Source organism: Lissotriton vulgaris, chromosome 9 (assembly GCF_964263255.1).
Source record: "Lissotriton vulgaris chromosome 9, aLisVul1.2, whole genome shotgun sequence".
Lineage (NCBI taxonomy): Eukaryota > Metazoa > Chordata > Amphibia > Caudata > Salamandridae > Lissotriton > Lissotriton vulgaris.
This window is the reverse complement of record NC_141697.1, coordinates 570864638-570890612: the sequence shown is the minus strand read 5'-3', so window position 1 is coordinate 570890612 and position 25975 is coordinate 570864638. Positions and strand designations below refer to the sequence as shown.

The window sequence follows — 25975 nt, the reverse complement described above, 5'->3', positions numbered from 1 at the left end:
TGATAAGGTTGACTTCAATCGCAACCGTATCTATTTTTGAAACCAGGGTCTCATATTGCTGGCACGTTGAAGTCTTAACGCCGGCAATGGCGCCCATGACATCCCGCAGTGTCAAGTCCTCCATTCCAGGAGAGCCATCTCCAGTCTCATCCGAAACCTTGCCCACCCCACCTGGGGATCCCTTCGGGCGGGCAAAACGGTTGATAGTGTTAGACTGGGCTGCACTTCCTCGGAATGAGCCCCTGGTGGCTCTCTTCTCACTATCCGGCCTGCCCGTCATACCGGTGAGCGAGCCCATCTGGGCTGTTCGAGATCTGGTGAGAATGTCTCCCCAAAACACCAACCAACAAAGGCAGGAATGAGGGCAAAAGGAGAGAGGCGTAGGCCCATCCGCAGAGCGAGGTCAACAGTCGCAGCAGTCGGTGAATCACAGTGGATGATGAATCAAAAGCGAAACCGAAAGTACCGCAGGGGCGATAGATGAATGCCAGCAGCCGCTGTTGTTAAATTGCCACCTGGGTACTTCAGAGACTCAAGGCCACGGAGGTCCGTCGGTGTAGGCCCCAAAAGTTCGAAGGCGCCGTCGTCCGAATCAGGATATTTAGCAGGATAGATGCGGGAGGGGTCTCGGGAGCCCTGTGCTCACGCGTCCATCTTGGATCCGCGCGTAGCTCCTCCCCCTAAATCCAGTTTTTATGCCCACCATGTAATTCCAGTTTCACCCCAGCCATATGCAAATCAGCCTTAACCCTGCTCCCCATGGGAAGAGCCCAGCCTCAACTGCCAGCCGAGTCCTCCCTGGACCGGAAACAAGCATCCTGTGGTGGCACGGTGAGAAAAAAACAATGGATTTAACCCAACCCTCTTGACTGGGAGGGAATGTTTGATTTGTTACGCATTTCGTCCATCATTTGTGTGTCTTTTGCATTCCCACCTTAAGTGCGTTGGGTATGCCCAGACGTGGGTCCCGGGCTCACTTTGATACTGGATTTAAGCTAGCCTGGCTGATATGGGGTGATACCCTGAAACCAGTCCCAGGATGCTTTTTTCTGGTCCAGGGAGGGCCTGGCAGTTCAGGCTGGGCTGACCCCAAGAGGTGTAGGGTCAAGACTGATTGTAATATGGCTGGGTCTAAACTGGGGTGGTATGGTGTGCAAAAGAACAATGGATTTAACCTAGATCTCCTGACTGGGGGTGAATGTTTGATTTGTTCCACATTCCGACCATCATTTGTGTGTCTTGTGCTGTAATAGGAAGCAGATAATGCAGTGCTGTAGCATAAGATGACTGTACTGTAGTACATGACGGGTAGTGTGGTGCTTCATTAAGGCAGAGGCTGACTCGGTGCTTTAATAGGAGACCTGGTGCAGTGCTGTAATGTGAGGAAGGTACCAGTACTGTAAGGTGAGAAAGGTTGCACAATGCTGTAACATGAGAAGGCTGTCCTTTGTTATTCTGTGGGTGATTTGGTGCTGTAAGGAGTTAGATTGTGCAGCTCCGTAATTTGAGAAGGGTAATAGTTTCCGGTAATATGAAACAAATGGCACGTAGGGCCGTCATGTGACGTGATAATGTAAATGTAAATGTGTGTATACTTGTAAAGCGCACTGCCGCCCCATCTCGGGGCATCCTGGCGCTGTATACAGCTGTGGAACCCATCCTGGCTTTCCCTGTGAGATGCCCCCTCCAGGGCACCCTCAAGGTGAAGCCAGGCATCCCAGCACCGTTGGGGCCATTGTGGAGATTAAGCAAGCTATTGCCCAGAGTTGCAGAGTGGGACCCATGATTAGAGTAGGCACCAAGGCGAGAATTATCGAGTCCGCAGACATTGAGCCCAAGACCCTGCCGCGTCAGGAATTGAACCCTGGTCTCGGGCCTGACCTCTGCTTCAGGGTCTGCCGGTTCTAACCAGTGAACCATGCTTCTATACTAAATAGAGTCCTGTTATGAATTAGAAACTTCTCACACTTAAAATATGACAGTTTCAGGTGTGGAACCTTCTAGAACTCGTAGCTTGTTGCCATTTGAGCTCTTCGTACTCCCATTTGTAAGCTCACACCTAGGATCCAAAAGCAAACCAATTTCAAGTTCTAGATTGCAAAGGGTGTTTTTACTAGTGATGGTGTGTAAAAAAGAAAGAGATCTTCACATTTGAGCACTGCACTCAGTTACATCAACTTAGGTCTTTTCAGTATCTGCATTCTTCTGTACTTGAACAGTAACAAGATTCTCTAATCTCCCACTAAAGTAATTTAAAATATGCAGACACTTATCTCTTGTGAAATGTAAACAAGGCTGATGAGGATGCTTGAAAGCCCAACAGAGAAGTGATAGAAATGTTTCAGGTACTTTGTTGCGCATTGCCTAAATGTATTTGTTCCACAGCAAGCAGTGAAACAAAAAGATACATTGCCTCGCAAAAACCAAATGTATTAAAAACATTTTTTTTACTATCCATTGTTATGAGCATTTGTACCTCAATAAAGCTGGTTTGTGATCCAAGGAATGTGGGACATCGTACGCCATTTCTGACTTTTTAGCCATCAAGACATTGCATTCAGAGTCCTGTGTTTTTTTCTTTCTTCAGGCCACTTAAGCTGTTAAATATTCGAGCATGCCAAATACTTTTAGTAACATACATTTGCAAACCCAGTAGGTCTGGTCTTGGCGAGCTGGTTCCATTGGTAATTTTGTATTTTATTTTTCGTGCAAGAATGTGCCATTGAAATAACAAGCATTTGCAATGCAATAGGTCTCGCATTTACGAGAGTTTGAGCTATTGGCATTGTAAATGACAATGCCCATAGCTTAAACTCTCGCAAGTGCGAGATATATTGCATTGCAAATGCTATTTCTGTTAAAGCGCCACATGCTGCACTTTTACGTTAGTAGTGGCTGAGCCCCTTTCTTTATACCCAGCGCGTCTAAAGAAAGGGGTGCAGTCGCAATTAAAGTGAAAACGCGGTATGGGGTGCTTTTATTAAAAAAAGCATCTGTTTGTCAAGTTAGCAGACGTGCTTTTTTTGGTGAAAGCGCCCAATGCCGTGGTTTCACTTTAATGGCGGCTGCGCCCCTTTCTTTAGACGAGCCTGGTCTAAAGAAAGGGGCGCAGCTGCCATTAAAGTGAAAGCGCCGTATGGGGATCTTGTAAACCAAAAACGGAACAAATAGTAAGCAAAAAAATAAATATGCAGCCGCATTTGGCCTGCAATCAGCAAACTAAATGCAAGCCACCACTGTATCATCGTGGCGTGCTGTGCTAGGAAAAAAGAAATTGTTAGGGGAGAGCGTGTAACAGCAGGCAGGAGAAAACCATTTAACCAAATAGTGCTCGGAGGCTGTAAGTAAAGCCTACTGAGAAACAACACATCTAACAGGGGTTGTGCTGATGGGAGGTTAGAAAAGGAGACCAGTCGGTACTAAGGAGGTACTACTATGCCTATTGACCAATGAAAAGCCACAGTTTACAAAGGACAATGACACAAGCCAATGAAAAATATGGGCGGAGAGAGGACAGAGCTTCAAGTCCATACCTGAATACAGCATGCCTCGCAGCGCATGTGTTGCCCAGGCTCGACCGAAAAATGAAAAAAGAAAACGTGGAGCTGCTTAAACAAGGGAGCCATATGCGCATAATAACAATCATTTACAAAAGCGTTAGGTCTTTCCTTGTCCATCCGTATTCTGAAAACTTAGGGCCCGATGTAGGTAAATCTAATTTACCACTTCTAAAATACCGAATCATACCGATTCGGTATTTAAGAAGTGATAAATTAGAGGGGGGGAAATGTAGGTAATTCTGATTCGGTAAATACCGAATCTGTAAGATTCGGTATTTACCGATTCTGTAAATACCGAATCGGTATCCCCCCATTGATTCCTATAGGCCTTGAAGCCCATAGAAATCAATGTGGAATACCGAATCGGTATTTACCGATTCGGTAATTACCTATTCTTGCAAGGGTGCAGGGGGTGTCACTTTGACACCCTCTGGCACCCCAATTACAGGCTTGTGTGCCATGTGGCACACATACATGCCCTATGGGCATGTCTGTGTGTCACATGGCACAGATGTGCATGCACACCTCAAATCGGTATTTTACCACCCAATTGGATTGGGTGGTAAAATACCGATTCTTAAAGCCCTGTGGCACTCTGACATGTGCCAGCTACATCTGCATTTACAGAATCGGTATTTTACCGAGTCTGTATTTACCGATTCGGTAATTTTACCGAATCGGTAAATACAGAATCGGTAAAATACCGATTCTGTAAATGCATGCCCTACATCTGAAAACCCTAATACCGGTCGGAAACGGACAAAATCGGCCGTTTCCGACCAGTATTAGGGCTCCTACATCTGGCCCTTAGTAATGGCAGGTCATTTGTCATGGGTTTTGTGGAGGTTAGCTAAAAGCGTACACCAGCATACCTGTTAAAAAAGTTCCATTGTAATGTTGGTTTTCCTCTCACAGCCCGCCTGAACTATAATGTATTCAAACTGATTTACATCTGTGCTTTGGCTCTATCCTTCTATGGCTGGCCACAATATGCCATGCATTGCCACAGTGGGCATGTTGCCGGGGATTACCACCATTGTGCCAGGGCCATCGTGTGAAGGGATTTGACCAGAAATTACCACTATAGTTCCAGAGCTCCCATTTCGCTAAGTTTTTACCACCTTTATAACAAGACTAGCATGCTGGCAGAAGTTACCACCAGGTGTCAGGACCAACATTTACCAAGAAATGCCAGCACGTTGCCAGGGATTACAACCATTGTGCCTGAGCTGGCATTTTAACAAATTTATCTCTGTGCCAGGACCAGCATGTTGATAGAGATTACCAAATTTGTGATAGGCCCAGCACGTTGCCAGGGATTGGCACCATTTTGGCAGATCTGGCATTTCACGGGTCTTACAATGGGCAGCACACTCACTCCTCACCAGCACCAACACACATTCCTATGCACACGCAAAACAAAAACGTGCACACATACAAACACACAGATATGCATTTGTGTACACACGACCTTACGAGCAAAAATCGACACATGCACTTACTGGCACATACACACATTGTACTTAGGTGCGCGCGCACACAGTGCAGTAATATTTTTTTTGTTTGTCCTCTGAAAGACCCCTCCTGCTGCTCTGATGGTTTAGCCTGTTCTTTCCTGTCCTTGGCTCATGCAGATACTGATGGGCACTCCCATGAGGGGCAGGGGCACAGTTCCAGGTTACCAAATAGACAAAGTAGGTACTGGCCAATGGGCCCAATCCTTTTAGGGGCCCGCATCAACGGATCAAAACAATATTGATTTGATCTTGAAAGAAAATTACAATCAAGCTTTCTTAAATATTGTTTCCAAAAAATAGAACAAAATATGAATCAACTCAAAGGAACAAAAACTTTACATTAAAGACTCTATAGAGAAAATACTGCGTTAATGCATTAACAACTTAAAGTACATAAACCAGAGACATCAGATTCACACAACAGTTTGTCTCTTTTTAAAAGCTCCGCTGTAAAACAATCCGATGTATTGGGTATTAGGAGATAATTTGCGAGGAAGGCACGGAATTTCGACTGCCTAGGGGCCTCCACAGGGTTTAATCTGGCACTTTAGGAGCAGCATTATAGGCAGGAACTTTTGGAGGAGATGTGATTCCCTCCACAACTGCAGGCCCCTGGACAGACAGAGCAGGTGTTGCAGCACAAGGACCACTTGCTTTGTGAGCGGAAGGATACACGTTTCAGCTCCCCTAGCAATGGGTTGTGTGGTAGGCCTAACACGCTGAATGTTCTTTTTCTTTTTTCTCAATTTGCCGGTGCACGGTGACAATCCGGTAAATTAAAAAAACTGTTTGCAAAATGCTGCTGTCCTTGGAGGATCAGACGAGCAAGTGGCACTCATTTTTAATGAAAATCGCTTAGAATTCTATGATACTGGAATGGATTATAGTTAAGTGATAATTGGGGGACTCGGGTCACAGCAGATAAAGAGTACATTTTAAAGAAAACAAAGAACAAAATGCTGATCCTGAATGCCATTTTACACGTTGGCAATAAAACAAATCTTACTTCCAACTTTAATCTTCCAAATGATCCCTTCTGCTTAATAATGCTCTTCAAAATTAAGTTGAAGTTTGATCATCATTTTACCGTGAGCCAAGTGGCCATTTGATATTTATGTGCAGGAAAGCAACTCACATATGTGAAGTGATGCGGTGATGGGGAGGGTGAGGTAATATCCTTTTTTTTTTTTTAATTCTTTTTATTAAGTTTAAAATAACGTTGAAAAATCACGGTTACAAGGTATATCATCATACTCCTTTCACATCTTGCACAGCATTATTATTCTCATGAGAACTTTACTGTCAGATTCTGTCAAACTTGCAGTATTGAATGCAAACATTTCCTACTTATCTGGATTATTCAGAGTTCGTGTCTGACTCGATCCGAGGCGGATCACAAATGTACCCTCTATAAGCGTTCCATGCCCCCATACTTGTTCCCACTTTTTAGGGCATCCTCGATGTGTATATATACTGCCTTTTCTGCCACCATAGTACCGTCCATATCACTACACCAGTCCCGGTGCGTCGGGGAGATTTGAGAGCCCCAGTATTTAGCTATATTACGTTTGGCAAATATCATACCTAGCATTGCCCAGTCTTGTGTTGCATGGTTAAAGTAAGTCTGCTCCCAGATATTCAAGAGACATCTTCTGGGGTCTGGTAAGACAGTCACGCCATCAACCTGTGTAATGGTTCGCATAACTGTTGCCCAATAGGATGATATCCTCAGGCACTCCCATAGTGTGTGATAAAAGGTTCCCATCTCCCCACGCTGTCTTAGGCAAAGTTCATTGTCCGCCCTCCCCATCTTCTGTAGGGTCCCTCTGGTGTAGTAGCTACAATTAAGTATTTTCAACGTTATTAATCTTAATTTTGAAGGTATTGCCCCTTCACGAGGGGAAGAGAGAGCCTCCTGCCAGTCTGTGTCATCTAAGTCCCCAATGTCCCTTGACCATTTTTTGCTGAGAGGTTTCGTGGGATCTGGTTGATTATTCACAATTTTGCGATAAGTGAGGGAAATGGCCTTCTCTTCCTTATATTCAGTCAGTAGTCTGTCTTCTAATGGGGAGGCCTCAGGTAGTGTAGTGCCGGCAGGTATAGCTGTCATGAGCGCATGCTTGATCTGTGTGTATCAGAATATTTCAGAGGGTGCCAGTTCGTATTGATCCTGGCGGTGGGCAAAGGTAGCCACAGCTCCCTTGACCCATAGATCTCCAACTGTGGATATCCCGATGGAATCCCACTGTTTGAATCCTTTGCTGGTGCTAAGTCTGCCCATTTTTTGCGTCTCCCAAAGTGGGGTAAGTTGGGTTATTTTACCCTCCAATCCTTGGTTTTTCAGTACTAGGTGCCAAATTTGGACCGTGTGTGCTGTAGGTCCTATCAATTGAATCAACAATAAATAAACGTTAGAAAAGGAGGGTCCAAGGGCAAGATTAACGACCCAAGCAGGTGCCCTAATGCTACATTAAATTTATTTATTTATTTATAAAGTTTTATATAGCGCGAACTGTCAAAAAAAGTGTCTGAGGGTCAAACATAAACTAAGATTCCACTGTGTAACTTGAAATGAGACGCAAAAAATAAGACTAGAGTTGAGAGAAATTATTAAATTGTTTTCTCTACTCAATCTCTACCCAATTTTACAATTTCACATCACCGTTTCACTACACATTGATGCACTGCAATTCAGTTACCCCGATTACAAAACTGGTTTTTCGGTCCCACCTATTACACAACTCTTTACTTAGCTTTGAGTTGATTGTCTGTCATAATAACATCAGTGACAGACTACACTTTCTCCTGGGTTAAGGAGAGCCCAGATGATGAATAGGGCGGTACCGTGCGGGAACTGATGGGCACTTTTTTCCAAATTCAGGAATTGAGTGCTGTCTTGTTGCACACTTTCGCACCAGTCTGACTTAGTCTTATTTTTTGCGTCTCATTTCAAGTTACACAGTGGAATCTTTTCCTATCAATTGAATATCACACTTTTTTGTGTATAATGCCCTCATTATTCCTACCTCCCTCATCCCATGTCTGTCCGAACTAAACGCTGGGTCATATTGTGGGGGGTGGAGCCATTGATTGATTACGGGAAGCCCAAAAATATATCTGTGTGTTGGGAAGAGCTATCCCCCTATCATACCAACTCTTTACAGGGCTTTCTGCAGGGCATAAAGGAACCTGGGAAGTGCCATCATTTTGAAAAGTGCAGCTCTTCCAAGCAGCGTCAATGGTAGGGACCGCCAGTGTTGTGCATCTCGTTTCAATCTCTTCAGAGGTGGCCTTAGATTTTTGTCCATGAATTCCTCGGGAATGGTGTGATATGGATTCCCAGGTACTTAAAACTACCTCTTGTTACTTGTAACTTGCATTCTTTCGGGAGCTGTGGTAGGGGGACATCTAGGACATATAGGATCGATTTGGCCCAGTTAATGGTGTAACCAGAGAATTGGCCATCTTGTTTACAGATGTCTAAGAGTCTGGTAATGGATTGTTTGGGGGATGCCACATAAATCAGCACATCATCCGCATAAAGGAATATGCAGTCCTCCCACCCCTCTGCCCAGCGGAGCCCCCGAATAATCGGGTCTCGTCTAACCCAGGCTGCCAATGCCTCTAGTACCACGGCAAAAAGGAGTAGCGATAAGGGGCAGCCCTGACGTGTCTCGCTCCTCCGAGGGAAATTTGCTGAAATGTGGCCATTTACAGTTATTTGGGCCAGAGATTTTGTGTATAGAAGTTGTATCCAGGCACAGAACTTGGGGCCAAATCCTAGATGTGTAAGAACCGCAAAGAGAAAAGGTCATTCTACCATATCAAAGCCCATTTGCACATCCAGTGAAAGGATAACAGCTGACTCCTGGATTGTGGGTATACGTACCATGACGCCATGGAGGCGTCTCAGGTTAAGGGCCGTATTTCTACCCGGCATGAACACTGATTGGTCTGGGTGCACTAACGCAGTGTGATATGGGGCGTTGTTTTAGCTGTCAGTAGTTTAGCTAGAATCTTGGCCTCTGCATTAATTAATGATATGGGTCTGTAGGACGCGCATTCAAGGCGGGTTTCGAGGGTTTATGAATCGTCACTATCATAGCTATTCGTTGGTCCCTCAGGAGCTCTACATACATATTTAGTAAGTGTGGAGTAATAGTAGTTGCAGTTCTTTTATAAAGTTCAATAGGTATACCATTTGGAGGTAATATTCTTGACATTGTTCGCTGCATTTAGAAAAAAAGTGGTGAATGGTGGATTTCTTATCCATTGAATAGCAACTGCCTGCCTTAACTACAGCCTTGTAGTGCTATGTGTGTTTGCAGAGGGTGGGAGTGCCGTCGCATTTAGCAATGAAGCCGGAGCAGTGGAAGTTCCCACCTAAATGTCGTCAGTGTCCTACTAACTAAATCAATAACCCATCTATGCCATATTGGATGAGGAGCACAGGGATATAAAAGCCAGGCCAGTCCAATGAATTGACGAAAAGTACACCCACAGAGGTGCAGGACTGTGCCACCGGGAGAGTATCAAATACCATAGAATCACTTGATATTGGGTTAACCAGGCCATACCACCATGCTAGACCCTTTTAATTATGATGTATGTTAAGAATCCCAGGCTCTTTCATATGACAAACTGGCACAGTGGTCCAACATGTCCATGCAAGATACAATATGGGTCTCCAAACCTACGGCGCCCCTGGATCCATAACTAAGATGATAAATTGCATCAAGGTCACAGCCAGAAATAGTTGAATTTTTTTTCTCCACATGTTTAGAACAGATAATCTGTGGAAATCACTCGCATCATTCAGACCTTTAGTGGTGATTTCCAGTACGTCTATCCAGTAAGATTCCCTCAAGTCCAAATGGGTGGCAATGTTTCCACCTCTATTATTCAAGCTGACCACTTCCGTAACTTACCAGTGTGTCTTATTCTCCGTGTACCATTCATCTGTGTAATGCTTTACCATTGGCATCCACAATAGTTTTTGCTTCAAGTCATGGATTTTAAAAACGTAAAATTAAAAACAAGACTTAAGAAATGTAGTTACTGGTTGAGGAGGGTGAACGCTACTCAAGCAGGAACCACAATCTTTGTCTGGGTGAGACACAAGCAAACCCCCAAATTAATCTGTGCTCAACCCTCTTCTCGCTTGCCACACCGAGCAGGCAGACTTAACTTGGAGGCGATGTGTAAAGTATTTGTGCAACACTTCATACAATAATGAAGTGAAAACACACCACAAAAAGGATCCCATGCCAGATTATAAAAATAGAGTAATTTTTAATAAATAAAACAAGACCAACATGACAAAAACCCAATAAGTCGAATCGGCAATATGCAATTTTAAAGATTTAAGTGAAAATAGGGCCTCCAAGTGTGAACTGTGGATATCTGGTCGCACTAGATCGGGACAAAGTCACAAGTTCAGGCTGGCCGCTATGGAGTCTGGGCCAGCTGTAGGGAACTAGTTAGGCCCGCTGAACAAAAGTACTTTAAATCCTGGTTGTGAAGAGTTGCTGAGTTCTGTTTCGGGGATGCGTTGCGCAGCCGAGGTGATTCAAGTTCCTGGTCGGAGATCCGATGTGTAGCTTTGGTTCCGAGGTGCCAGGTCCTCCATTGAGGTGGCTATCGAGAGGCATTGTGATGTGAAGTCCTCCATTGAGAATACGTCTCGCTCCTGCTGGTTCCGAAGACACTTTGGGGTTTACGATGTGGAGTCTTGCGAAGTCCTCGAAAGTCTTGTGATGTTAGAGCCTGTGTCTGTTCCAATTGAGCTGTGGGCTGCAATGCGAAGTACTTGCGGCAGGAAAGTCCATGCAGCAGAGGTGATGTCTGTTCTGCTTGGGCTTGCGCTGCCCAACAGAGATGTGTCGGTCCTGCTGGTTCCCTAGATGGGCTGGCAGAGCACCTTCAGGTCCTCTTCAAAGGATCCATGACTGTGGTGGCACCATTTGGCATGGTAGAATTCACAGATTGCAGAGTTCAGGTGCTGGGTTGAAGCTTGTTGGAAGCCTATTATGTCTCTGAGGCTTCTGATTAGCAGGCCAGCAAACTAGCCTTTGGAGTCACTCTGGGGTCCGGAGTTTATAGATGCAGTTCCAGTCCTTACCTAGGCAGCAGGTCAGCAAGGCAGCAATCCTTCAGAGCAGCAGTACAGCAGTGTGGCAGTTCGTTCAGCAGCACAGCAGTCATTCCTGGCAGGGCCCACAGAAGTGCACTAAAGAGTTCGGGTGTGAGGTCCAACATTTATACCCGGTGTGCACTTTGAAATGGAGAAAGCTTCTAGAGGTTTCCACCCCCCCCCCCAACCCCGGGGTGTTGGGCATCCCCTTCATCCCTGCTTGTCTGGGATCACAATATACTAGTGACCAACCCTTTGTGAGAGTGCTCCGGCAGAGCCTTTGTGATGTACAAGTGGAGTAGGTGACCGCTCCTCCCCCTCGTTAACTCAGAATGTTGCATTCTGTCAACACCTGTCTTCCCTTTATCTCACTGTCTTGGAGCAATATATTAAGACTGTGTGCCAACTACACCTAGTCATGTGACCCAGGATCAGGCTGTAGGCACTATAGGGTTAAGACCAAAAAATGCCAACTTTCTAAAAGTGCAAGAAGAACAATTGATGGACAGAATGCAGAGCAATGTCATACATTCACCCCAGTACAGAGGTGAAACCCCGAAACCGGTCCTAGGATGCTTGTTTCCAGTCCAGGGAAAACCTGGCTAGCAGTTCGGGCTGGACTGTTCCCATGAGGCACAGGGTCAAGACTGATTCGCATATGGCTGGGTTCAAACTGGAACGGCACGGTGAGCAAAAAAGCGATGGATTTAGGCCCAGATCTCTGTACTGGGGTGAATGTATGACATTGTTCTGCATTCTGTCCATCAACTGTTGTTTTTGCATTTGTCACCCCGAGTGTGGAAGGGTATGCCCAGATGTGGGTTCCGTGCTCTTCATGCGACTGGATTCAAACTATCCGGGCTGAAGAGGGGTGAAACCCCGTAGCCGGTCATAGGATGCTTGTTTCCAGTCCAGGGAGGACGTGGCTTGGCAGTTCGGGCTGGACTGTTCCCATGAGGCACAGGGTCAAGACTGATTTGCATATGGCTGGGTTCGAACTGGAATGGCATGGTGAGCAAAAAAAAGATGGATTTAGGCCCAGATCTCTGTACTGGGGTGAATGTATGACATTGTTCTGCATTCTGTCCATCAACTATTGTTTTTACAACTTTCTAAAAGTGGCATTTTCAGAATTGTGATTAAAAATCCTACTTTACCATTAAAGAGGACTTTTAATAACCACTCTTGAGACTCCAAACTCAACCAGGCTACCTTCTCCCAATTGGACGTTACAGCTTATTATATGTAATAAGGTAACTCCAATGTTATCTTATGGGAGGGGTAAGCTTTGTAGTAGTGAAAAACGACATTAAGAGTTCTTGAATATCAGGACGTACAACTTAAAAGTACATGTCCTACCTTTTGAATACACAGCACCCTGCCCTCTGGGCTGTTCAGGACATACCCTAGGGGTGGCTTATATGTGTTGGAAAGGGCGGTTTGCTAAATGGCAGTCTAAAAACTGTACACACAGGCTGCAATGGCAGGCATGATACATGTTTAAAGGGCTATTGAAATGGGTGGTACAATCAGTGCTGCAGGCCCACTAGTAGCGTTTAATTTACAAGCCCTGGGCACATGTAGTACCACTTTACTGGGTACTGTTCAAGTAAATTAAATATGTGCATTGGGTGTAAGCCAATTATATCACGTTTAAAGGAGTGAGCACAAGAACCTTAGCACAGGTAAATGGTGGTAAAGTGCACAGAGTACTAAAACAAAGCAAAAACGGGTTCAGAAAACAGGAGGGTGAAGGCAAATAGTTTGGGAATGATCATGCAGAAAAGGCCAAGCCCAACAATAACTACGGCATGCATTTTAATAGAACTGTAGGGGCACGTTTGGCAGGCAGGTGAACCTAAAGCAGGTAATTAAGGCATTTTTTTAGTTTTGATCGTACATATAAAAGTTACTATTGACTTCCAATTTGTACAGAATTGTAACCCGAAGACATGGTTTAAACAGAGGATGACTCAAAAATGAATAATGTAAATAGAAAAACATTATCAAAGTAAAGAATTGATTAATCAACTCTCACACTGTAGTATTCTTTTTTTTTTTAGGCAGTTTTTCATAAGCGGTCAGGTAAAATTGCGTCGCGCACAATGCAAGACAGCCAATGGCTGAAGTGGGCTGACTGTGCTCCCCATGCTACATGCTTTGATGAGCAAAAGGAACATGTGGCTAACTATTGAACAGGCCAAAGGATGAAAAGAGCTACCCTTGTATATATGTACATTTTAAAGATTTTTATGTTTATGGATTATTTTGATTATGTAAAGCTGGCGAGTAGCCGAACCTGTCTCTGCTTGTCCTAAAAAATCCAGGTCAGGCTAAAAGGATGACAAATAAATAAAAATGTAACCATGTGTCTATCCATAAGTGCAGATATATATTTTGTATGTACATAGTTGTTTGCATTTCTGTTGGTATATGTGCATATGGAAGCTTGGAACTGACCTTTTTCTGTTTTAATATATGCGTATGTTCCAGTATGTTATGTTTATGCCCAGTACAAAAATAAAAACGGTTTTCTTTTGTCAATGCTTATTTGGTTAAATATCTGAGAAAACCTTAATGGTTGCGCCTATCTGATTTTTCAGGTATAAGCATGTATTACCACTTCTAGTCAACTTTTGTCGAGTTTGTTAGTAGCACAGTGAGTTATTTGTTGTTGAACCTGTCCGGAAGAAACATGGCATGCCTCTTCTTTTGGCTTCTTTCAGATGACACGAGCTTTAGTTAATCGGACCTCTCCAGTCTTCCAGGGCTATGCATGAGTAGTTTATGTAGTTCAGGTATTTTCAATGGATTCTCATACTGGTGGTTATCCCAATATGATATTCGAAATGCAATGTACTGCATGTGCTTCTCCCTCAGGGACCTGGGAAACCTGAGAGCTCTTCGTTCATTCAGATATGCATTAAGCGTAGACCTTGGTTCAAGGAGACCTTCCCATTGTCGTGGCCAATAATGGCTGTTCAGAGCCAGGAGCGGGGTCAGAGATGCACTGAAAAGGAGCCAGGGCAAAAGGTGACCTCTGCTGACCTGCGTATACCAGTTTCGTTCGTATGGCTTCAAGCTGTCTAATGGTATGCTCTGGAGTCAAAGAAAGCGAAAACGGTAAAAAAAGAACGAAAACTGAGGAAAAGGTGTTTTTTTTTGTTTTGTTTTGTTTTTTAATTTCCGCAGAAAAAGGTGAAACTTGTAGGAAGAAATTTAACAAATCAGCACAAAGGATGGTGTAAAATCATATCGATGTTTCATAGATCAATGGCAATCTCTGTCCCTTTCGTCAATGACTAGAAGTACAGATAGACGTGCTTATCCTCTTTACTCCACCGAAGTGGGAGTCAATTACTTTGCCTCAGGCAATGTTCTTTTAAATATCTAGAAACTCTGGAGCTCGGGGGCTCATTATCGCACTACTGGTTTTGACCTGTACTGTGTGTATTTAGTTTTCTTCAGCTATTAAAGATTTCAATTAATCCATGGATGAAAAGTATGAAAAAGAAATTTTTAATGTATTCTCTGGTTTATAATTTTATTTTAGGTTTATTTATTTGTATAGCACTCAATCGCAGAAGCTTATTGTCTCTAAAGGAACACAGCTCTTAGATTTGGCCAGGAACTGTAGGGGATGGAACTAAAGTTTATAAAAGCCAGGTTTTTAGGTGTCACCTAAACCTCAATATATTGGGCTCAGTGCTGGGTTGTATGACTAAAGAGTTTCAAAGTTAGGCTGCTGTGTAAAAACAAGGATCTCAACAGATAGGCCTTTTTGAGCTAGGAAGTTTCTTTATGGAGGCCTGGAATCAAAACCTGCTACAGGCGGCCTTTAAAAAGTGCTGGGGAAACGACTGAATTAATACATGAAAGAAACTGATTTAGCAGTATTTCCCGCTGGTAGACACTCCAGATTTAGTTTTTCACATTCCGATAGCCAGTTTAAAAATTATTTTCTTGAGTCCATTGCACTGTCTGGTAAAATGAGCTATCTTGGTCTAAGAATGGGACACTTTTCTAGCGGAGAACAGCACCAGCCTTGGAAATATCCCATCCTAATCCGTGGTTAAATTCTGTAATTCTAAATAGTGCTCCCGGTTTTATGGTATTTTTGTGACATTCCCGTCTGTATTTATCCATATTTATTTTTTTGACATGTTATTGGTATTTATCCATATTTATTTTGTGTTTTGAGAAGAAATGGAGCTGTAAAATGTGATATTTTCACGTTTATTAGACTCTTAGATGTGCACTCATACATGTTTTGGCAAATTAGGCCATCCCGTATAACAAAACACTACACTCACAGGTACATATCAACTCTATACTACAAATAAATGTTGACATATGCGTGTAGTTAAGGAAATCTCATCCTACATTATACATGCGTTTTTAACTCTCCATACAGTCTATCTGCTCAGCTGTTTCCTCGAATTCATGAAAGACAGCATTGAGAGTCTCCCAAGAAGCACCATTTTCAGTATTGTTCCGCTTTTAAAAATAAATAGACAGGAAACACATTGTTTTCTGTCTGTATTTATCTGTCAAAATCAGTAAAAACTGACAACTGGAAGCCTTAATTATAAACCTGAATCTAGCGCCCATGTACTTTGCTGCTGCCCAGCTTCTGAAAAGGAACGGAGAGTTTAATTGAAACCTTAGTTTCTTAGACTACAAATTCAGATCTGTTCTCAAGCAAATATAGCATGCCATGGTTGTAATGCCATGAAGCTTTTATGTGGTTTCACTAAATTTCCGGCGGAGGTCAACATTATGTTTTGCTTTGGTGTGTCAAATTTAATAGTTGGTAGATTTGCTGAGAATCGTGCTTTTGCTCTGAGTGCGAGTATGGTATTTAAGGAAATTGATATGCCAGTGAACGTTGTGTGGTGTTTTACTGATGCTTGCACTCTCCTATAATTTACCCTGATTTAGTGTTGTTTTGAGGCCCTGAGAGTTGAAACAAGGAAAATGAGTTTTAGAGCATTCTTAAAACAATTTACTTTTATTGTATTCTGCACTTTATTAGTAAATTGAAAGTAGTATTTTTCATCAGCTTTGATGATTTTTGAAATGTTATTTTTATGAGTGTATTGAGTTAAAAAAAAAATAACTATTCAATAAATTATTAGTCGTTCATTCAATCAGAAGAGGCTGGTAGAACGGCCGTGTGCATAGAGCGGTGAAGGGGCAAATTTAGAGGCCAAAAAGGCAAGGGAGTTTTCATGAAGGCTTTGTGAAGAAATGGTTAACTCTTCGCTCTGGAATAGATGGGCAGCCAATGTGCAGTGCTTAAATTTGACGTTGTGAGGTGTCCTCGGTCATGAAACAGGCAGCTAGATTTTCAACATGTGCGAAGCCAATGGAAGAGTTTTCCAGGTGAAGTTAGATCGAGTTAGAATGGTTTCGTTTTGATTGGACGATAGCATTGATCTACATAATATGTGGGCTCGGATCCAGTGGCTGACTGGACGTTCATAAGGATGCATAAGGTGTGCAGCCTTAGTAGCCTGGGCCTCTAAAGGCGTGAGGGGGATCCAGGAGAACCCCAACAATACGTACCACTTCAGAGGGGTACAGGTAGACGGCCCATGATTTCTGGCCATAGGGTTAGTTGCATCCCATCTGTTGTTAGTGCAGGAAACCATGACTTTAATGTATTTAACTTCAAGAAATTGGCTAGCCACCACCAGACAATCGACCCTTCTGTCAGAGTTCCAGTATCTTGGTTGGGTGATTTTGAAGACTTTAGATATGACTGAGCGAAAAAAGCTGAGTGTATGTGAAAAGGCACTATGTACTTAATGCGAATTGCTAATAACATAATTTGGATTTTTTGCATGTATTATTATTGTCTCTTCCTAATTTGCCCTTTAAAATTTGGCACGGAATCAGTCGGTCAGATATCTGCTAAGAGGCTCAGTGCAAAGTGTGATACCAGAGGCCAGTCTGACTTATTATCTGCCCACACTTCTGATGGAAAAACTGAATCTTCACATCCCAGAAGCCATAGTCAAAGCCGGTACTAACTGATGGTGTTGCATTACATCAGGCAATTTGTCAGCATTGCAATCACCTGTCAGGATCACCTCAAACTCGGGCAGAGTTTAAGCAGGTTATATCTCTTTCGGCATTTCCGCTGGCAGGATTGAGTAATAGTCATTCACATGCTAGGAGTGCTTCTTTGAGGCAGGTAGAGATGGTTAAGGTTTAGTCACATATTGGAGCAGTGACTGTAAGATTAGTAAGGGTCACATAAAAGCGTATAAGCAAGATCACTTCTGAAAAGCTGGATGGGCTGTCGAACAATCAAATACAGTTTCAGTCTTGCATCTGAAACGGTCATCATATATTTGACTCTGCCCCAACGATAGTGCATCTATATATATAAAAACGAAAGTATGTCCGTTTGTCCTTTATGCATTCCTACACCATTCATCCATTCGACATGAAACTTTGGGAAGTTGTTGAGTACACTCCCGCGAAGGTTTCTGGCAAAAAAAAAAATTGTTAAATATCGGCCCCCAGGGCCTTCATAATCTTTCCAATACTGAACGTTTACAGTTTCCGGTGCGACTCGCTTTTGCAATGACCATCAACAAAGCACAAGGACAATCGCTGCAAGTGTGTGGACTAGATTTGGAGAATCCGTGCTTCTCACATGGACAACTGTGTGGCCAGCTCACGCGTCGGAAAACCTTCTCATTTATTCGTGTACGCGACGGGCGGAAAAACTAAAAATACCGTGTATCCACAAGCACTTGAATAAATAAACCGAATTAAAACAACACTTTAAAATGTTTTCCACATTAAAATTAATAAGTTTCAATAAAAATGACACAATGTAAATTGAATGTTATCATAACAAGTTTCCTTTCTTCTGAGATCGCAGCAACGCGCGACGGGTAAGCTAGTTACTCTATGAAAATTGAATATGCAATAGTTTTGAAAAATAAATAAGCCAGTACCTAAAATTTTCTCATCTACTGTCAACTGGAGACCTGAAAGTTGGGTAACTTAAGTTACTAGACATGTGGCTCCAATCGAAATTTGTTGATTTTGCAAGCCACAATCTCTTTGGTACACACTTTCAGCAGACATTTTGTGCTTTGATGCCATCAACCACTTTCACCCATTTGCTTGTTTGTACACCTAAGAGCGTGCACATGTGAAAAGGGGACACACTCTCCATAACGGTAGGAAAGCTAGTTTAATGTGCCATAATTGCCTGGCAGCATGCCGCCTTAGAATCGTCTCCCACACCAATGTTCCACGCAGGGAATTAATTCACCCCAAACACTCCAATCCTCAAATTAACAAAACTTTCCCATGTCCATCATACTCTTCTTCCTTCACAAAACGCTGAAAGAGATAATCATAGTTCCATAAGACAATAATATATGAACAACAAATAAGGTTATAAATAAGTCAAAAAGAATAGAAGATGGCTAAAAATATGTTACGGCAAAACACACAAGATGATGGACGGAATGTTGCACAATGGCAAAACATTTACCCCCAGTCACAGATCTGGGTTTAATCCTTTGTTATTTTGCTCACCAAGCCACCTCAGTTCAGACATGGCCATATGCAAATCAGTTTTGACCCTGTGCCTCATGGGAACAGTCCAGCCCGAACTGCCAAGCCAGGTCTTCCCTGGACCGGAATCCAGCATCCTGGGACCGGTTTCTGGCTATCAGCCGTCTTCAGCCAGGATAGCTTGACTCCAGTGACATTCTGCATTCTGTCCATCACCTGTTGTTTTTGCATTTGTCCCCCCGAGTGGGAGGGGTATGCTCAGACGTGAGTCCCATGCTCTCCATGCCACTGGAATCCAGCTATCCAGGCTGATGAGGGCTGAAAGCCCGAAACTGGTCCTTGGATGCTTGTTTCCAGTCCAGGGAGGACCTGGCTTGGCAGTTCGGGCTGGACGGATCCCATGGGGCACAGGGTCAAGACTGATTTGCATATGGCTGGGTTCAAACTAGAATGGCATGGTGAGCAACAAAACAATGGATTTAGGCCCAGATCTCTGTACTGGGGTGAATGTATGACATTGTTCTGCTTTCTGTCCATCACCTGTTGTTTTTAAAAATGTTACAGCATCAAGAAATAAAAATACCTTCTACGAGCCTACAAGGTACACAATGTAAAGACGTGTTGACAGACTTGAATTACACAGAACCACAATAAACAGAACATTCACATAACCAAATCACTTAGAATGTGGCATAATCTTTCAATCTGGCAGGACTCGTTCTACCAGAAAACCTCCTAGGCCGATCTTTACCTAAATCATAATTCTCCCTATTATTGATGTACGCTCCCATATTGTTGCATACATACTTAGCTTTCGATTCAGGTACAATTGACACAAAGCACTTATTCCACAAGTTCCCATTCTCCAGTACAACCACATGATCTTTCACTTCCCTCACTCGAATGGGTACTGAAAAATGCAAAATCTCTTTATGAATGTGACTTGGTTTCTTGATCCTTACCCAGTCTCCCACTCGAGCCATCATACGCCTGTGTTGACCATCCACATTACTGTATTTCTTTTGTACAGCAGCTCTCACATCCAGCACATTCACCAGTTTTGATGTATCTACAGTCTTCCTGCACATCCACTCCTTATTCAGTTTGGATCAAGCAATTCTCCCTCTAAATAAAGTGAAAGGAGAATCCCTGTGCTGATGTTAAGAGTTGTTCTCTTGGCCCATAACATGTCATTGACCACAGATCTCCATTGTAGACCATTAATCAGTGCCAGTTGTAATTGATTTTTAATGATACAGTTGACTCTTTCTATTAATCAATTACTGCGGGATGGTATAGAGATGTTCTTGCTTGCTTTATGCCAGAAAATTCCAGATATTCTTTTATTTCTTTAAACACTAACTGGGTGCCATTATCCGTTATTAATTCTTCATGAAGCCCCTCTCTTACAAATACTTTGAAACTATTTTTGACAACACTGCAACTTATACTTTCATGGAACTTCACATCTGGCCATTTAGACAAATAATCCTTCAAAACAAGGGCAAACTTAGGTGTACTGCCCAAAACTCCAAAAGACATCAATACATCCAATGCTACCTTTTGCCATGGTGAGTTGTTGACCACAACAGGAGTGACCTGGCAAGGTCACGTCACTTGCGAGTTGTCACTGAGGATACATGCACAACACCCACAAACTTAATGTTCTTCAGCTAAATCCAATCCGGGCCGTAAAAATCTTCTCTCATCCTGTGCATCATGGCATGCATTTCAATACGACCCTCATGAGCTAAATCCAAACCTCTACTCCGAATTCACTGTGAAACTACCAGTTGCCCACACCTGTGCGCAATGCCTCCAGCGTCTCTTCAGAAATTCTTCAATTTGGAATGAATGTATCAGAGGGCGCGCAGCAAGATGGCTGCACCCTAGTGTAGCTCTGCCCAGCTGAGTCACCATCCGTCAATTATCTGCCTTAAAAATGTCGCATCCACAACTTTACAGCACACGGACAGCATGATGACACCCCCCTGCTTCATTCTGGGGTATTGCTGAGTGCCTGGCGCTGCTATATCGTTGGGAATCCTGCTTGCAGTGGCCTAGGCGCGCGCTTGCAAAATGGCGGCGCCTGAGGAGCGGCCCTGAAGCGGAGCCCCCCGTCACAATTCAGGCTGCTGGAGAGGTGCGGTGCCCCGGGAGGCTGCGGTCCTGGCCTGGCAGTGTGAGCTGGTGCAATGTGACACCTTCTGTGCTGGTGTTGCCCTGATTCAGTAGTGATAAGCGTGAGCGCACTGGGGACCGGATCTGCAGGATGCGAAGTTGTGAGGTGAATGCGGATAGTAGCAGCGGCCCGACTGTGATGTACTGGCCCTGAGCTGCTGTGGAGGGTGCCTGATGACTGCTTTCAATTCCTGCTGCCGACGGCGGTGGGTGGAGCGAAGCCTGCCCGGGCTCGCGGCTGCAGAGGTGGGTGCGGGCCCTGGGTGAGTGGAGCGCTCTGCTGACTGTGGTGGGCATCGGGAGGAGGGCATATGAGTGAAGGGAGATGCGGGCGCTGACTGTTGCACAGAGGGGGACTGGGCCCCATGTTCTTGATCGCTGTCGGTGGCGGGGCCCGCACGGCACAGGGCCCTACGCCACATGGAACATTTGTGATTCTCCCCTGCTAAAGGCCTAATCTACCAGCTGTATGCTGCTGACTGCTGGGGCTGACTAACAGGAGTCATAATTTCAGATCGCCGCCAATATCGGTTGGTGCGTCATATGCTGTGAGTCACCCGGAGGCTGAGGTGCCTTGTGATCTGTGAGCAGCGACATCCTAATTGCAGTGCTTGGTGATCTGCAGTGCCTGGTCCCCTAAGTTTGGTAGGCTTAAAGACTGTGCTCCCTGGTTCCTCTTGCTGCGCTGGGAGTGCGTGGCTGTGCGCTGCAAGGAAAGGACTCTGTGGGGCTCCTGTGGCCTGGCCTTATTTTCTTGTGAGCCTTTGGAAGTCCCTGAAGCGAGCTGCATTGGTCCCTACTGGTGACACCTATTCGGACGGTCTGCCTCTTGACTCCTTTGCCAGAGGAAGTTTGTTGCTCAGTGAAACACCTACACTTGTTGCACAGTTGGTGCGGGACTGTGTTACGTGTGCCTCGAGGTGCTCTCTATACCTTTCTCACCAACGTAGTCCGCTTGGCTCATTAAGGTTGCGGATATGGGGAGAAATGATAAATCCCAACCTCCCCTCACGTTTGAGGCGAGCCAGACTACGAAAACCCTGCAGAAGACGGCTTCGGACTCTGAGGCAGATGCTCAGAGCGATGTCCCTCCCTCACTTGAACCCACGATGTTGGCAATGCAGCGTAGCCTCCAGTCCATTGAGGGTACAATGGCAGTGGTGAATCACCGCCTGGATCATATGTCTATGCAACTGGAAAAATAAAACGCGAATAGGGGAGGTCGAACAACATGTGTCTGCGGCGGAGGACTGCCTTAGTGAGGTAGCTGGTAAGGTGCACAACATGGAAAAGATTCTAGCTCTCATTCAGGCCAAGAATGAGGACTTAGAAGCACGATCCCAGGGAAACAACATCAGAATCACTGGGCAGCCGGAGTCAACCAATGTGGGCATGATGGAGACGTATGTGGAACATCTAATCAAGGATATTATTGGTACTGAACAATTGTCCACTATGTTTAATATTGAGTGCTCCCACTGCTCCCTTGTGGCGAGGCCTGTCCCGGGTGCCCCTCCTCGCCCAATAATAGCGAGATTGTTAAATTACAGGGACCGTGACACCATTTTGCGGATGGCCAGGGACAAGGGTACTGTTATACACCAGGGTAGCACAATTGCCTTTTTTCCTGACTTTACGGTCACTGTTCAAGCCGCCAGAAGGGAATTTGGTGCTGTGAAAAAGTTCCTGCAGTCAGAAGGGGTCCCTTATGCTATGCTGTATCCTGCTTGCTTGCGGATTGGCCCTGATGAAGACTCAAAGATTTTCTCCACACCTAAAGCGGCCCTGGAACATACCAAACAACTGAAACGTAGGTGGCATGAGTCAAGTGCTGCAGTAGGCTGGGAGGAGCTGTAGGGGGTTGGCACAGCCTGTGGCTGAATTATGTTACTCCGATATACACTGTCATTATCTGCCCCGTATGAGGATTTGCTCTCTCTATGCTTTACTCTAGGTTGGAATTTTTGTGTTCCCCGGCGCACATGAGCCTTTATCTTGATATGCGCCAGTGCGGCCATATGTATACTTGTTGGCACAGGTAATAGACCTGCTCAGCCACCTCCCACCTATGGGAGGATAGGAGCACTCTGACGCCCCCTAAATGGATGTACCCCATGTGCAATTCTTTGTTCGTTCTCTATGTTGGGGGAATGGTCATGTTAAGACTGGATGGCTTTGGCGAGTTAGGGATGCTGAAGTGGGTGGGGGTTGAGGGGGTTGGGATTGGGTGGGTGATTCAGCATCTGAGTCATTTCATGCATGTCTGGATATGTGTGGTAGGAGTCCCCATATATGTTCTAAGATTACCAGAGCTCTGACTGAATTAGTGGCAAGGTAAAGTGTTTGACTTGGAATGTACGGGGACTGAACACCCCCAAGAAAATCCGATCTGTATTGGCGTACTTGGACAGGCTAGATGCGCAGGTTGCCTTTCTTCAGGAGACACACTTCACTAAAGCCTCTGAACAGAATGTAGGTGCACGCTGGGCAGCTGTCAGAATTGTGTCCTCTTCCTCTACTTATTTATGGGATGTGATGATCCTTGTTAAGGAGGGGGTTCCCTTTACAGTTGTTCGGGCTGAAACTGACAAATGTGGTCGAGTGGCGATGGTTCATGGCCAACTTGGTGGTATGAACGTTATGCTGGTCTATATTTATGGATCAAACACTGATGATCCATCGTTTTTTGCAGATGTCTGGCATCTCATCTCAGAGTTTCCTGCTGCTGAAATACTGTGGGGAGGGGACCTTAATGTGTGTTTGGATGTAGCCCTTGATTGATTGAGCAGTGGAGCTGTGCGGCTCAAGCAGGCTTCTGAGGCTCTACTGGGTATATTGAATGTGGGGAATCTACAATATGTCTGGCGCATCCAGCATCCTGGGGTGAGGGAGGGCACCTTCATATCATCTGTACATGGTACGTGGCCCCGTATTGATTACTCACTGGTAACTGAAGTCATATGTACGTGGATGGTGAAGGTCGGCCATTTGACCTGGACGCTCTCTAATCACTCTCCAGTGGTTCTTGAGCTGCAGGTCCCTACGTGCGAGAGACCGCCTTTTGCGTGGCGATTGCAGTACTCCTCGCTAGCCGACCCTGTTTTTAAACATACTATTGGGGAGGGGATTCGTAATTTCTTTCTTCAAAATGCAGGATCGGTTGAGAGTGCTGGGGTGCTTTTTAAGTGACCATAAGGGGAATATGCATGGGCGCACAAGCTGGATTGTTGAGGGATCTACGACACAGAATACAGAAGTTAGCTGCTGACCTCTCTATGCTAGAGCGCGAGTATGAGAAGAACCCTTCCCTGACAATGTTATCTGCAATACGGGATCTTGTTATAGAGCATAATGAAACGGCGGATCAAGAGTTGCTACATAGATCCCGACTCTGTAAGGCGCGCCACTACGGAGAGGGGGGTGCCCGGGCCGCTCTCTGGCTCAAAAGTTGGCCTTGCCACGCTGTCAGGTGTGCATCACTGAGTTTCTGGATGAGGGTGGGGTAGCTCATTATTCCACACCCAAGATTAGTGAGATTTCCTCAACTTCTACACTAAACTATATGCGAATGGGGCCGCAGTGCCGGCAGCAGATATACATACCTATCTCGATGACAACGAACTTGGGTGGCTGTCTCAGGAACAAAGGGAATACATTACACAACCATTTGATGTTGAGGACGTAAAAATTGCCATAATGTCACTTCCCACTTGTAAAGCTGCGGGACTTGACGGGCTCCAAAGTGAATTTTATAAGGCATACTTGGATGACCTGGCCCCTAGACTCTTGGAAGTATATGCAAAGGCGTATGAGGAGGGCCGTCTCAAGGAGGCCCTTCTGTTGACGTTTCAGAAACCTGACAAGTCTGCCAATCGGTGCTACTCTTACAGGCCTCTCTCAATTATCAATATTGATGCCAAGATAGTGGCAAAGATGACTGTTAACACGCTCCAGCCGCTGGTTCCCATTCTGGTCCTCCCGGACCAGTGAGGTTTTGTAACTGGTAGGTCCACCACACAACCTGCGTACGTGTTCTCCACTCCACACTACTTCGAACCAAACTTTCAGGCAGTGGCAGTGCTGCTTGATGCAGCAAAGGTCTTCAATTGGATTACATGTTTACAGTACTGACTAGGATGAATCTTTCCCAGTTCTTCCTGCAGTGGATCAAGGTGCTGTACACAGAGTCGGTAGCACAAGTGCGCGCCAATGGCTGGGTGTCGTCGGCTTTTCCCATTGAGAGGGTTACGCGGCAGGGGTGCCCCCTGTCGCTGATGCTTTTCACGTTGGCTCTGGAGCCCCTGGCTTGAAGCTGCAGCATGCACGGCAGCACTGCGGTTTTGGCAGAGGCCACTTGTGGTCTCACTGTAAACTGACGATATGTTACAGTATGTGCGTGAACCTGACACTTTCTTACCAGAATTGCTTCGAGAATATGTTAGATTTGAGAGAAACTCAGGACTAACTGGGCTAAATCAATGGTTTTCCCGCTGACTGCTGGTACCCGGGAGGTCGCGCTGGATTTCTCGCTGATGTGGATTCGGGACCCGGTGAAGTACTTGGGGATATGGTTGCATATGGACCCAGGGCTCGACAAATCTGAAAAATGGTATTAGTCCTGCAGGTCCAGTACCTTGAAAAATCTCCTCGACCTAACAGTAACCTACTTGACCTCCGTCTCCGAAAGTGGAGCAAATGTGACAAGATAACCAAATTTAAAGGCATCTTTAGTGCTCATTTGCTGTGTGAGCAATAAAAAGACCTTTAAATCTTGTTATCTTGTCACATTTGCTCCGTTTTCAAAGACTGAGGACAAAAGTTAGTATATTTTCCTACTCGCCAGAAAGGGCGAGTAGGACCTAAAAGTAGCTCAACCTCATAAAATTTACCTCGCAAATGCGAGCGGTCAAGTGGATTTGTCGAGCCCTGGGACCTGGAGCAGGTCATCTCTATGAACTATGGGCAAGTTATCATGCGGATCACCAAGCAGGCGGAGCGGTGGGCCAGGCTGCCCCTCTCGCTAGCTGATCGTATTGCGG

The 25975-nt window shown here is 44.9% G+C and overlaps 1 protein-coding gene across 1 annotated transcript in view; it reads left to right on the top strand.

Annotated features, from left to right (window-relative positions):
- RPS6KA4 (ribosomal protein S6 kinase A4) overlaps positions 1-25975 on the top strand; it is a 193747-nt gene that overhangs the window by 29309 nt on the left and 138463 nt on the right. The gene's annotated exons all lie outside the window — the stretch shown is intronic.